The 15974-nt window shown below is 35.6% G+C and overlaps 1 long non-coding RNA gene across 2 annotated transcripts in view; it reads left to right on the forward strand.

The window, feature by feature from the left end:
• LOC143665273 (uncharacterized) overlaps positions 1–14140 on the forward strand; it is a 70021-nt gene extending 55881 nt beyond the window's left edge. The window contains exons 1-3 of one of the 2 annotated variants that reach the window (XR_013166824.1): positions 7188–7226; positions 12770–12865; positions 13882–14140. This is a non-coding gene — a long non-coding RNA (uncharacterized LOC143665273). Of the gene's footprint in view, positions 1–7187; positions 7227–12769; positions 12866–13881 lie in introns of those variants that run through there. The other variant, XR_013166825.1, reaches the window with a different exon arrangement.
• The last annotated feature ends 1834 nt before the right edge of the window (positions 14141–15974 follow it).

Below are 15974 nucleotides of genomic sequence, written 5' to 3' on the forward strand. Positions count from 1 at the left end.
AATTTAGGCATTATGATAGTGATTCTGGGGGTGGTAATGAGGGTGCTATTTCAGATTGGTTTTATAAATCAATTTTGCATAAGTCTAGTTATCGAAATAGTGGACATGTTAGAGGATGAATGAATAAAGAATAGAATAACAGAGAGTACAATTGTAAAGACAAAGGGGTCTGGGGAAGTTTGTGTATTTAAGTTCCAACATATTGAATTATATCTGAAATTCCTTAAAGGTGGATGCTGAGTAGTAGCTTAATCAGATACTTATCAGCTAGCAGGTCATTGGGGAACACGTGTAATATAGAAAATAATTTAGACTTTTTTTTGAAGTAGTTATAAGTAATTGAGGCCTTTGAACAGTAAATAGATTCTTATGAATCTTCCATGGAAAGAGTCTATGCCTAACAAATACATATATATGTGCAGTTATGTATATGTGTGTGTGTGTGTTATTGAAATAGACTATTACACTTACACTTTACTTTGTTTTTTATGTAGTGTATCTAGTAGATTGTATCAATTAGGATTCTCCAGAGAAACAAAACCAATAGGGGATTTTACACACACGTAAACTATTACAAAATATATACATTGCATGTATATTCAATATATTATATACAGACATATACAAACACACAAAACACGCGTGCACACACACACACACATTAAGAGATTTAATTTAGCGAATTGTCCCATATGATTGTGGGGGCTAGCAATTTTGTAATCTGTAGGGAAATCCAGCGAGCCAGAAAATCAGGGATCTGCTGGTGTTTCAGTCTTGGGTCAGAATTTCTTCTCTGAGAAACTACCATTTGCTCTTAAGTCTCTAACTGACTGGATGTGGCCCACCCACATTATTGAGTATAATCTCCTTTATATAAAGTCAACTGATTTAGATGTTAACCAGGTACTACAGCCTAGTCAAGTTGAGACCTAAGACTAATTATCACATAGATAAATTCATATACTTCTGCTTTGTTCTTCCTTTTAAGACTAGATAATATTCCCTTTACAGATATAATTTACTTAGCTTATTTCCATTAGTAGGCACTTCTATTGCTTCTAACCCTTCACCAGCACAAAGACTTCTAGCATGAATTTTCTTGCAGAAGCGTGTTGATATTCCTATGAGAGTATATCTGTGGGACGCATTCCAAGAAATGGAATTGTGTGCTCAAATTTTAAATTCTTACAGTTTTTCCAAATTTCCTGCCGAAAGTTGATATCACTATATTCTCTAACCAATAGGGTATAGGAGTGCCTTTTTCTTATCTCTTAGTCAAATGCTATCATCATCACACTTTTTGAGGACAACAAAAAGTTGATGGTCAGGATTTTCCAAGGGACCTCAGAGCTCTTCAGAGACAATGGAATTAGTCCCACAACTTTATTCCTTGCAGTCCTGCTGAGAGGTGTGTCTTCTGGACATTTCTGGGGTGGGTGGGCAGGTCTTATGTGGTAAATCCACTCCAGCATTCCAAACTCTCCAAGCCTTTGGATCCCTTCATCTACATTACACCAGGGCAGCTTTGTCATTTTGACCTCAGGAAATGTAGGCCACCTTTAGGTCCATGTTTCAGCAAATCACCACTCCCCCCAAAAAAAAAAACACTGTTAGAGCCCTTTCTAACCCCTTTAGCTACAACATTGAATCCAAAATCTCTTCTTATCAACAAACTCAGCCTGATCCAACTTAATAGTCCTTCTACCATTATCCCACACCCTTAATACCCATTTCCACACATATTACCCTGATTTCTGCCTATATAGATTTTAAGACTCATGCAGTTCTTTTGGAGTATGGTGTACCTTCTCATGGGTCACACTTTGTACCTCACCTTTTGGGACTGGTTGGGACTTCAGTTTAGTAATAGGTCTGGAAGAAAAGAGGTGTGGTGGCAGTGAGTTATGAGAAGAATCAGAAATGTCTTGGAAGACAGTTGCCTCAGGGCACTCCATTGCAGGTTCATCTGCTGAAACATAATTAATCTTTTCAGACAGAGGAGTGAGGGTTGTTTGCCGAAGGGAGGTGGTTACAGGTTTATCAGGCACAGTGAGGTTAATCTCTTCAGGTGAAGGTTGGATGGCATTCTCCTCAGGGCAGACCATTGCAGGTTTATCTAGCAAAGACTCAGAAGAATCTAGTGTTTCAATGTCCTACCTATCCCTATTTTTATCAACCCATATGTCCCCACTCCAATTTACAGGATCCCATTCCTTTCCACTCCCTTCACTTTAACAGCAGATGCCCTGCAAGGTTGGAAATTTAGTTTTTGTTGTAACTCTGCCATTCCTACAATGAGACTCTGGGTCTGGCTTTCAGAAATCTCAAGATACGGCTTCACACACACAAAGAGATTTTATTTCAGGCAGAACAGAGAAACTTTCACATCCTTCTGCAGAAACGTAAGTTGCAAATTCAAAGACTTCAGCTCATCCATTTCTTTTGTATTTGTATACAGTATATTTTGGGAACAGCCAGCCAACATCATTATACCATTTAGCTCCTCAGAACTCTGTTAAGGTGTCAAAAACATTCTCACCCAGAGCCTTTCTTCTTATAAGCATTTGAGTAGCCATATCCAGTGGTGATATTTTGTGTACTTCTATTGCCAATTCATGTCATGGACTATCAGTGTCGTCTTGATTATTGGAAATAAAAGCTATTAGTGCCTTCACATCTAATTAGATTAGAGAACCAATTAGAAAAACCCCAGAAATCTCAACCTTAAGATGCTGTTTCTCAAAACCACACCCAGTTACAAAGGGTATTTTAGGGAACCATAAACAACAGGAAATAACTGTAAATATTATGGGAGTTTTATAAGAATTGCCTCACATGACTGTGGGGATACACAAGTACTGATTCTGTAGAGCAGGCTACAACTCAAGAATTCCAGTCAGGTCCTTGATGAATTCTCCAGGACAAGCTGGGTGGCTCAAGTAGAGATGGAAATTCTCTTCTCTAACTGCTGAAATCATCTCTTCTCATCTTAAAGCCTCTAACTGATTGGATGAGACTTCTCTCCTTGTTGAAGTTAATCTCATCAGTTGATTGTATATATGATCAACCGTAGCTGCGATCAACTTACTGAGAGCTAAATCCAGGATATGTCCTCACAGTAACAATCAGGGCAGTGCTTGCTTGACCAAACAACTGGGCACCATCACCTGGCAAAGTTGACACATAAACCTAACCATCACATATAGTATCTCATTTTAAAATGCATTTTTCTTATTATGAGTGAGTTTGAGCGCATTTCCACAGGCTTACATGATATTTGTATGGGGTATGGTCTTTCTGAAAGATATTTAGAAGGTAGAACTAAAGTGTCAAGGGCATCTGTGGAGTCAATAGAGTATCCCATATCTCCAAAATCATAAATCAATGAAAGATGCATTTCCATATTTTTTTCAAGATTCAATTCAAAGACCATCTACTCTATAGGGGATGACCTTTGAACTGACTCCATGATTGCTCCAGAAAAGTTAATTATCCCTTCCTGTGAGCCTCATTAGCCTTTTGCACATATCTCAGCTCACTCACTTACCACAGTATGTGTATGTTTTATTCAATGCTTGAATTTCAAAAGTATTATATACTCATAGTAAAACTCCAAACAGTATAGGAGTGCCTAAAGTAAACTGATGTATTCTTACTTTGCTTCTCTAAACCTACCACTACTGAAATCCTTTAGGTATTTGATTTATATAAATGTGAAAATTTCCATTATTATATTATTTTCTTATATAAATATAAACATGTTTATGCATATTTTTTTAAAAAACAATATTTTTGTCAAAAATATATTATTCTGTAATTCTTTTTTTTTTTTTAACATGGGCAGGTACTGGGAATCGAACCCGGGTCCTCTGGCATGGCAGGCAAGCATTCTTGCGTGCTGAGCCACCATGGCCCACCCTGCAATTTGTTTTTTTAACAATAATATATTCTTTTATTTCCAGGTTAGTACCTATATACTTATCTCACTATTTTTAAGAACTCATAGCATATTCCATTGAATGGATATATCTTAAATTATTCAAACATTCTTATAGATTGAATATTCAGGCTTTTTACAGTTATTTGTTTGCTATTATAATAAATATGCTGCCATAAATTCATATACATGTATCTTAAAGTATTGGCATCTTTATTTCAGTTAGATACATTCCAAGAGAAGGATTTAAGTGAGGAGGAGGGGGGAGGGAGTGTTAAAGAGTATCTGATTTTGAAATTAAGTAAATATTTCCAGATTACCTTTTCCCCAAATTTGTGGTAATTTGTAACCCTACCAACAACTTATGAAAATGAATATTTTTCTAAGCCTTTATCAGTATTGAATGCTGTCAGTCTGTAAAGATTTTAAAGTGATTAGACACAAGTTTGATACATACTTACCTTAATAATTTGCATATTTTCTGATTACTAATGAGCTGTTGATTCATTTATATTTTTTGATATTTCAAACAGTTTTTCATAGACTTTGCCCCTTTTTCCAATGGGTGAGATCATTTTTTGATGATTTTGCTTATTAGGGATATTGCATATTTTGCAAATATTTTTTCCAGTCTTTATCTTTTGACTTTGTTTTTTGGTATCTATGTCTATAAATTTCTTGTTTCTCATGTAATAAAATAAGTCCACTTTTTCTTTTTGGTTTATGAGCATTTACTCTTAAGATCTCCCTAAGCACACAATTATAAAATATTGTCCTAGATTTATTCTAGAAGTTTTATAATTTTTCCTTTTACATTCAATTATTGATATAGTGGTAGTGAAATTTTGATATGTTAATGTTGTATTTTCCAAGAAATGATGGGTTTGATGTAAAATAATCCTCAAGGTCTATGAATGAGGAAAATGAGACAGTGAAATACAGAGGAAAATGAGACTTAGTGAAATTGTTGAAAATCAAATTATTTGTTTGGTTGCTACTTGTTACTTTCATTCCCCTTTAAAATGTAAGTTCAAAAAATTTAAGAAAAACCCTTGTCTTATATTTTACCTTTATATCACTGATACCTAGCCTTCTTTAATAAATAGTTTGAGAATAAGTTCTCTTGATCAATAAATGTGACCATATCTGTGTTTTGCTCTAATGAATTTTGTCAATGTAGTGGTGCTTAGTAATTAGACTGTAGACAGTGAGATTTCCCACTGTGGGCATGTTTGAGTAAAAAAAATACATAGATGTTTTAGAATAAGAGCAAGTGCTATTGTTGCTAACAAAGAAAATCTCAAGTCTACTATGAGAAAAAGGGAATCTAAATAATACAGAGAAAAGAGGAAGTGACACTGGGTATGAGCCAACTGTCTCAAATTATGTAGAAGAGGCACCAGCTTTGGTCATCTTAATTGAACATACACACACACACAAACACAAATATACATGTACACGCAAAGAGAGACAATGCTTCTGTATACTACTGAGAAGGCTATACCTGATATACGGAGCTGAGATACTTTTTCTTGCTCCATGTTTTAGAATTTGTCATTTAGTTTCAATGGCCCCCAATTTCTTCATTTCTAAAATTAACCTGAAAGTAGGTAGCATATAATACCTATTATTTATTGTAGAATGGTTTCACTAACTCTAACTTCAGAGTCTCCATCTCACATCATTTTCACAACTCCGCAAGGGAAACACTTTTATCCATATTTTACAAGTGAGAAAACTGCATCTTTATTTAACTAGTATCCCTAAGATCCCTTAACCAGTGAATAGAAGAGTGAGGCTTGTCTTCTGGGATGTGCCTGTCTCTAAGGCTCATCATATTTCCTCCATCCTAAGCTGTTTCCAACTCTAATACATGAAAATGACATCAGGTGTTATAAATCATAAAGCCATTATGTGTATGTGGGCACGAGTCCATTAGATTTATCAACCTCTTTAGACTCTTAAGCACAGTTGCTAGATTATCATCTTTTCATGGTTCAAATGCCCCCAAATGTGATTATCTTCCAGGTTTCTCTGCTTATGATCTTGGAAACCTGGAAACTACAATGAATTCTAATATTATCAAGATGTTGCGAGCTAAATAAAATAATGATTTGCTAGCACCTGCCTTCCTAATAATAATTCTCTTCTTAATTAAAGTGGAATAGCTATAGATGGCTGAGATGGTTGCAAATCACTCTGTCACCACACAGAACTTGGTGCCAAAGGTTGCAAACAATTGCAAAATATTAAACCTACAAATGTCTGCAGCTGAGACTTTTAATGTTTTTGGTATAAAGTAAAGAAGGGAGAAAATCTAAGTGCATAAACATTTATATTGTCCTTTAGGGTTTAAGATTTAATTTTGTAGCTATTAAAATACTGTACCCTGAAATTACGGGAATTTTCCATATACCTCCATATAGCTTACATATAGCTTGTGTAAGCTGCCACCAAACTCGACCATGAAATGCAGAGATTTAAACAGCAGCTGAATGATCATCAGTCATCTGTTCTGAGGGACATGTTGAAACAAATTAATATACTGGCTTTTTTTTTCTTAGATTACAGCTGCAGCTTTGATATTCTCAGACATGCCACTGTACTAAAGCATCAATATCAAATCCTACTCAGTTGAACTCTGCTTATTCAAAGATTCTCTGCTTGTTTTGATTTTGAGTACCTATTTAGAAAATCCAAATGCCAGACCTGTATGTCATTTTTGTTCTGAATGTGGGATGGGAAACCTTCTCAACTCTGTTGATATACTTATCTGAAATAGTTTTATTTATCTGAGAAGTACTGTATATACTGAGAAGTATTATCCTTTGCCCCCCAAACTCTATCAGAAACTTTGCCTGGCTGTAAATCTTTATGTTTCTATTTTCACGGTGAAGATGCCAAAAGCCACAGTAAGCAAATCATGTGTAACTTCAGAGGCATTGCAGGTGCTCAGAAAGTGCGTGAGTCCCCCCCCCACTCTCTCCCAGATTTGTGGAGAAGAGCACTTAGGTATGCTGGATGCCTTCTGTTCCCATTATATTCCACCTCTTGATAGGTAATCTTGGGGGTTAGGGGAGGCCTTAGTAAGCATGGGAATGGTCTTGCCAACAGAGAAAGATAACTGGCAGGTAGACAGCTGTCCAGGGGACTTGCATTCAGTGCTGCTTGCACCTGAGGAGCTAGGTGGGAAGCTGAGATCACAGTTGCTTGCTCCTGCTGTAATTATTGCCAAGCAACCAGGAAAGAGCCTCTGGCATCATCCAGTGTTCAGTCCACTCTCCACAAGGTAACAGTGCAATTCTCATGTAGTAAGAAAGATAAATTAAAAAACTATGTCCTGTCTTGGGTGGTTAAAATAGGGACAATGTTTGGAGGTGCATCTTTAGTTACTTAATCTCTCTACCTTCTCCCTATTAGCCACATTTCTTTCCTGACCTTACACAATATGTACCAGTGATTTTAACTCAATTTAATATTAAAACAATGAAATGTCTGTCTTTGGGTGTATGCAAATTTATTATTTCAATATAAAGCATACACACAAAAGGCCTCCTTTTTTTCAGTACTCTTGAGTCATTCCCATAAATGTCAATGGCAGTTGTGAATGCGTATTAAACAGAGAATAAAATGTGCTTGAAAATCCGTTAACTGGTCATTCACACAAACGCTGTTTTTGTATGTGTTTTGGGACATAATGAAATTTGCTGTTATTCTTTTCTCTACGTTGAGGCTAAATGCATCAGTGTTCATTTCTTTAAATGCCATGATTGGGCATTTATTGCATACACAAAATTTGTAAGAAATGTAGATGTAGACAAAAGGGTGTGCTATTGCAGGCCAAGTTTTGTGGCATAGGAGCATGAACTGCCAATGGTATTTTCATTGCTGTGGTTGTGGTTGTGATTTTTTTCAGAAACTATGTGTTTTTAAAATGACAATGCATCATCATAATCCTTTTTACATGCAGGAAGCACCCACTCAAAATAGTTTTAGCTTTTCTGTGAATTCCTGTAGGCGGACAATTTTCACAATCAAGTTGCATAGAAACCCTTCATTCATAAAGGATAATATCTGAGATATATCAATGAAACATTCATGACCCGTGCTTTTCTAAGCAGCAAGGAACAACTTTGAAACTGCCCAATTTCTTTCTTTGATAAGAATCGAAAACAGCACCTGCTTCTGGGCATATGTGTATGTGTACACTAATTGCAATAATGGGAACCAGGCAGTCATGGCCTGAAATCCGTGAGGGTAGAGGCCACATGAGTTCATTCACCAGTGTATGTCATGATGCCTACAACTTGACTTGGCATGGACAAAAGCTCCTACAAATATTTGAGGGATACATTTGGGAATGATATTTTGTGAACTTCCAGACTCTGCATACTGGCAATGACAGTCTACCTGTAAATTTGCCACCAATTATAAGTTAAAGACAAATTGTTGATGTCTTTCATGCCTGATTTCCCAAGAATATCCTGCTGTAGCCAAGACAAGTGAGTGGATGTTGCTTTATGGATTTTATGTTGCTTACAGTCTTGTTTATGAGAAGTGATATTGTAAAAATTGAATAATGACAGACCTTGTTGTTTTGACAGTATACTAAGAATGTTTAGTTAAAGGCAGAAAAAGAACTTGAGTGGGAAATATTTTAACATCCAGATAACAATTTGCAATTTATTTTAAAGAGGATTGTCAATAATTTCATGTAAAATGAATATACAGAACATTTACAATATAGTATTTTACTAAAGTGTGCAGGTATAATTCTTGCCAGCTATCTGAAATATCTATCTACACAGAGATATCTTTCCTTTTGCTAGTGGACAAATCTGTTAGAAATTCTACTTGTGATAGAAAAATAGCAGCAACACCCACTGACTAGAGAAATTGCTTAAGGATGGGGGAAGGTATGTTAAATTCTATCTTAGTAAAAACATATTTAGATATTCCTGTCTCTGCTTTAGAAATATGCTTTATGAGATCTTGACATTTTACAATCATAGGAGCTTCCTTCAGTACTTGCATAAAACTTTCTTTTCAGATTTGGGAAAAAAAGTATACGGCCATTTTATTATTGCAAAAATTTAGAATATAGGAAAATAGCAATTTAAGGAGGAATGTACATTAAATATATATAGTATTCAATTCTCTCATATTTTTTACTTTTAAGCAGACAAAAATTGATATGGAAAAAATGAAGCAATTCTCTTTTTGATTGCTTTAAATATATGGAACATAATACAGTAGGAGATTAGAGGAACATTTTTTATAAGTTATATGGGATTAGAAAATGCTTTCTGTAAGCAAATTTTGGGATTTAAATGTCTAATTTCCTCCTGAATCTTTCAATGTCTTTTAATAAACACACATTTTTAAAAGAAATACATGATAAAAGTTAGGTCAAAACCATAATTATTTAAAATACAAATGAGAAAAACAAAATTGTCTAATCTGGAAATTGAGGATTTTTTCCATTGTCCTGGTTGCTTGTGTCGACTAATTTAGTTTTACACAGACCACAGTGAAGCTAAGAAACAAGTGAGATATGTTGCCATGTTAACTCTTAGTCATATGGCATTGAAAACTCCAGTAATTTTCAAAGTGGTTCTGAATATTTTCCCCCAGAGCAAGAAGTGATCAAGAACTTAAACCTGTGGAAAAAGTCTTCTAATTTTGAGCAAGTTGGGTTCTGAAGGATTGTAAATCCATTTCTTAAAGTCCATTTTTCCTATGAAGGATGACTAAAATGAACTTCAGCTTGCAGTTCTGGTTTGCATTTCATTCAACATCCATGCATTTAATAAACAGTTTTTTTTTTTTTTTTTTTTTGCATGGGCATGCACTGGGAATCAAATTTAATAAACATCTTTGAGCACCTGCTCTATACCTGGTACAGTTTTGGCTATTAGGGATAGTGATCAAAGTGTAGAAATAAATGAACATAAAATAATGTCAGGAAATTGGGGTTATAAATAAAAATAAAGTATGAAGGACATAGAGAGAGAGATGGGGGCTATAAGTTTAGATTTAGTGGTCAGAAAAGTCTTCTTTGAGGTGATGACATTTGAACAGCATGAATGAGGTGATGAATAAGATGAGAGCGTGAGTTACATGTATATATGGGGGATTAATGTTCTAGAGAGGATGAACCACAAATGCAAACAACCTGCAGAGTGAGTTGGAACAGTGAGAGAATTAGCATGGCTGGAGTATACAAGGGAGGGAGAAACTAGTATGAAATGAGAAGTGTAGAGTCTCAAAGGTATGGTGAGGTCTCAGGATTCTTAGTTCCTTGGCCACTGAAACAAATACCGTACAATGGGTTGACCTCAACAATGGAAATTTATTGGCTCATGATTTCAGAGGCTGGAAGGCTGGCTTCCTCCCAAGGTCAGTTCTGGCTGGCCAGCAATCTTTGAGGTTCCTTGGCTTCTGTGTTACATGGCAGTGCACATGGTGTCTTTTCCTTTCTCCTCCATGTCACATTGATATCCAGCCTCTGGCTGCTCCTTGTGACTCTTCTCTCTCTGTGGTCTTCTCTGTCAGGCTTCCAGTAATAGAGTTAAGCCCATGCTGATTTAGTTGGGTCCCAGGACCTCATCAAAAGGTCCTGTTTATAATGCATTCACACCCACAGAATGGATTAAGTTTAGAAACATATTTTTCTGGGGTACATAACTCCAAACTTATATAAATCGGAAGATTTCTCTGACTCCTTTGTGTCAGCAGGGCTATACGGATGCAGGAGTGGAAGCCCAGACTCTACTTAGGAAGGTAAGGGAGATCTCAGCTAGAGGTGACAGCGGATTAAACCGTGAGATGGTGGTAGAGCTGGTTAGTAGTTGGATTTGCTAGAGGATTGAATGTGATTTAGATAGAGAGAGTGGCCTGGAAAATAGACTGAGAATTTCCATAATTGGGATGTGAGATTCCCCTTTCAGGCTGAATATACTTAGATATTCTTATTGTTGAGAAAATACATTTTATTAGGTGTTTTTAAAATACTAGTTTTGTCTACTCTGAAAAATCAGTGAAGTTTGGTAAACCCCCTCCTAAATGATCTCTGCAGTTTTCATCTTTGCCTCTTCTTCAGTAAAACCTTCTCTTAATTGGCATTACACTACCATGCATCAAAAATAGATCTTTGTCTTCTATCTAGAGAATTAAAATGCAAGTCATAAATCAATTTGCTTCATTGCTGACTTATCATTTATTCTTTATGCTTCATTGATTAATTCATTCTACAAATATTTATTCATTCCTTTAGCAATTATTGAGAACCTACCAAATGATAGATATCCAGAACTAAACTAGACAAAATCCCTGCACTCAGGGAATTTATTTCTAGTGGAAGGAGACAGAAAATAAATAGATGACTAAAAGTATATACTTTACCATACCATGGTAAATGCTGCAGAGGACACCAAACTAGGAAGCAGGATATGGTGTGCTCCTAGAGGGGGGAGAAGAGAGGGTTGCAATTTAAATTGGGTGTCAAGGACACTTCCTTTAGAAGGTGACATTTGAGAAAATTCCTGAAGCAGGTAAGGGAGCAGCCATATGTATGAAAGGCAGTCAGTTTAAGGAAAGGAAATAGCAAGCACAAGGGTGCAAATGAGAGTGGTCATGGAATACCAAGGAAGCCAATGTTGGGGAGCACCTTGAGCAAGGGGAGCATAATAGGTGATGAGACAAAAGGACAAATGGGGCAGGGGGTTATAGATGAGTGACTTGGTCTTACTTATGTTTTAATGGATTGCTCTGGTTGCTGTGTTTGGAATGAGGAGTAAAGGGAGAGGGCAGATGTAGAAGAGGGAAGACAAGTTGAGAGGCTAGGTCAATATTGCCACTATTTATTGCAGAAGTACAGTGCTCCACACATGCTCAATGATTTGCATGCTGTACTGTAGAGCCATTCATGCTGTTGAATGAATGACCTCATCCACATGTGAGGCACTTGTTATTTTCTCACTACTTTCTGTTTATGTGTATATTTTAAATTATCTTTCCAAAGAAAGTTTTCCTTTCTGTTGGAGTTGCAACCCTCTTCTTAGTGGACATTTAAATCCTCTGAATTTTGTTTAATTAAATGTTACCAAGGATGGGACAAATAATGCTTGTGAAACATAAGACTAACCCAGGCTTATATACTTTGTAGACAGGGGCAGTTTACAGGTCCACAAAAATTCTAAAATTGTGGGGCAGTAATACTAATGCCATCTCTAGGGGGCAGATCTGACCTACTTTTTCTGTGCAGTAGAGGAAATATAATTTATTTTGTATCAATGAAAATTTGTAGGTTGAAAAAATGTAAGTAGAGAACCTCCTGTCGATGCTTTCATTAATTTGTGTACACATAGTTATATCTATGTATTTTTACAGATATATTTACTTCGAAGAATGTTTGCTGTCCCCAAATTATGGCCAACCATTTTTTAAAAACTGACTGAATTGTAAGTCTTTTAGTTCTCTCTAAACTTGAACAGCAGCCAAATTTCCTGAAATTCATTTCACATTGTGCTCCTGTGTGTTGGAATGAAGGGTTTATGTCAAACTTCTATGCTAAAGTGCAGTGAAAGCTAAAAATGTTAACAGTGGATAGTTCTTTTGCTTACTCTCAGAGGATTGTTTATCTGAAGTCAAAAGTATAGAAATAGATTCGTAAGCAACTTTGGTGCTATAATTTTTGCAAGGCAAACCTAAATATAGCATATAGTGCAGAAAGAAGAGTTGGAAATACAATATAAATTTTAAAAAAAGTGAATCTGCAAGAAAAAAATGAGACAAAACCAAGAGATATAGTCTAATTTTTTGATCTACTAGGTATATTAGGAAGATGTCAAAGGCGCTCAGAGATTATTAGGATTTGCCTCTGAAGATTTGAAGAGCTCATTGTTTCAAGGAATCCCCAGCCTAACTGTAAGTAACCAAATAGAACTACTGATGAATTCATTAATTCCTTCTCCTCAACGAGTACTTCTAAACTCTGTAGATAATTCAGCAACCCCCTCTTCCAAGGCATAAGAGAGCTGGCTCTTGTGTTTGCTGTCCCCAAGGACAGCTTTATCTATTCCTGTCTCATTGTTGCAGCCTCTGCTCGGGTCTGCTGGAAAAGGCAGCTCCTCACAGTACAGAGAAACAGGATGGAAGAATCAAATCTATTAAAACACAAAGGAAGATAATGCAAGTATTGTAGCAAATAGAAAGTTGATGGAAGATAATGGGAAGAATTCTGTAGAGGGAATAGATTCTGGTATTTAGGTAACATACACAAAATGAGAATCATATTAAGAAACACAAGTACAAGCAAGCTTTTGGTTGTTCCTAGGTTCAGTTTCCCACTTACTTCAACTGCCATTGGTTGTCTCCTACTTATCATGCTTTTCAAAATGGAGATCTTTTCAATTAAAAAAGTGTGAGGGTTTCATATAAAAGTTCTAACAAACAAAACTATGTGAAGTAGAAAATTAAGTTCTCTCCAAATCCTCATACTCTCACCCCTCAAAGAAAACCATTATTAATATATATATATATGAAATATATATATTTGCATATCCCTTACCAAGACATTTAAATTGCATGTATGAGCTTGACCAACACTGCATGTATTAAACTATAAACTGACATTTTAATCAACATATCATGAATATCTTTCCAGGTCTGTTTCTTATTACTTATACTAGCTGTAATCATATCTCATTATATAAATAAAAAATAATCAATTTTTACTCTATGAAATGTTTTTACTTAATTAGAGAAGGTGTAGGTTTTCAGAAAAATCATGCATGAAATAAAGAGTTCCCATATACCATCCTATTATGATCTCCTTGCATTGGTATGGTACATTTGTTACAATTGATGAAAGGACATTATTAGAATTGTTCAATAATTCATGATTTACATTAGGGTTCATTTTTTTTCCTCTTAAAATAAAGCCTAAATATCAGCTACCTCTGGGGACCAAAAAGCTGGCCCAGGATATACCTCCAAGTGTCAAAGGAAAAGGAGTGAGGAAGATCGTAAGAGGACATTTATGTATTCTAGAAGTGACCATGTCATATGCCTGAAGCCTTTTCAGCTAGCATGGAAGCCAGGACCCAGCTGTTAACTTTCATTTGGCAGAAGAAAAAAAAGAATGAAAGACAAGAAACATAATATCTGGGGCTTCTCCCAGAAGAAGTCATCTTGGTTACTACCTTATTTTTGCTAGACTCTTGATAAGAGTGAAGAAAAACTAGAGAAATAAAGTGATCTAGGATTTCTCTGTATATAATGAGATTCATTCATTCTGTGAAAATTTACCAAAAGTCTACAGTAACTGGGTAACTTTCTAGGTGCAGTGGCTACACAAGTAAATGAAAGACAGAGTTCTACTCACATCAAGCTTACATTCTCATAGAATAAACAGGTAATACACAGGATGAGTAAATGAAATATAATTTGTCAAAGAGCGAAATGTGCTATGAAGATAATAGTATGTGTTACATTATGATATTTTGTAGGAGGGCATATAGGAAAGGTTGGGTCAGTGTTATTTTAGACAAAGTGGCCAGAGAGGGCATTAGTGAACAGGGATAGGTGTGTCCATATAATCCAATGGTTTTCCAGTCAGAAAACCTGATATATGACTGCACGTTGAACTCGATATTATATGATGTCAGAGTATTTTTGCTGTAACTTCCTTCCCTTTCACACAGAGAATTGTGAAGATGATAAGGAATAGTCAGATAGTGTATTCATCATCCTACAAAACACAGTATGTTTCTGAAGCAGTTTATAAGGCAAATATAAACATCAAAGATGCCAAGAACTATTATGTAAAAATCTGATTGATGTTTAGTGGCCCATCAACTGTTTACTTGGAGAACAGTCATTGTGGGTTTATAAATTATGGGATTTCCATTTCTAATTTTACTTAAAGATGCTTGGAAGAATATTTATGAAATCAATTTTAGTGATTTTATTTAACAGGAATGAAGTACAGTTTATTTTAGGAGAGATTTTTGTGCTAGTAAATTAAAATTATAAATCGGTATAACAGGAGTATCTAAGAAGATATTCAAATATCTTCTCCATCAGCTAGTAGGATTCTAATAAACATTCATTTCTACCTTGACAAAATGCAAACATGGAAGGAGAAGTTTATTTTAGCAATACCCATGAAAGAAGTCATTTTGCAATCCTGATTTATTAGCTTACTGACCAAGGATTCAAGCTCAGAATAATTCTTAATTTACTGCTATGGGTGAATATCAACAATAAATCAGAATCAGTCTTTGTAGTAAATGCATATTATTCTATTGGTTTTTTTTTTTACACATTATTCAAAAATGATCTTATCAGATCTATTCCTAGGAGTTGATTTGTGATGGAAGATAAGGAACGGAGAAAAAGATTGCATAAAGAAGGTTACAACTACCACAGATAGGCCTTTCTCTACTTTTGTAAAGGATTTTAACCATGAAATGCATCTTGCTTCAGGAGTCCTTAAGATTGCCACTTTTATTATAGGACAGCTGTCTTCTTCCCATTAATTTCTATAGATAAGTTTAGATATTGTCAAAGCAGAAGAGAGAGGAAAAAAAACACAAAGTAAGGTGAGGGCAGGGGACATGAGTTTCCCAGATGCTAAAACAAATACCATGGAATAGATTGGCATTAACAATGAGAATTCGTTGGCTAATGGTTTTGAGACAAAGAGAAGTGCAAAGTCAAGGCTTCAGCAAGATGATACTTTTCTTTCAAACACTGTGGCATTCCAGAGTTTGCTGCTGGTGATCCTTGGGTCCTTGGCTTTTCTGTCACATGACAATACAATTCTCCTTTCTTTTCCAATTCTTTTGACTTTCAGCTTTTTCTCCTCCAAGTGGCTTTCTCATCACAAAACCTCCAGTAATAAGATTAAGGTCTAATCTCGTTCAGATCGGGCACAACTTAACTAACAATAACCTCTTCAAAAGGTCCTATTTATAAGGGATTCACACCAATAGGAATGGATTGAGATTAAGAAACGTCAACCCCCCCATCC

This window comes from Tamandua tetradactyla, chromosome 21, assembly GCF_023851605.1.
Source record: "Tamandua tetradactyla isolate mTamTet1 chromosome 21, mTamTet1.pri, whole genome shotgun sequence".
NCBI lineage: Eukaryota > Metazoa > Chordata > Mammalia > Pilosa > Myrmecophagidae > Tamandua > Tamandua tetradactyla.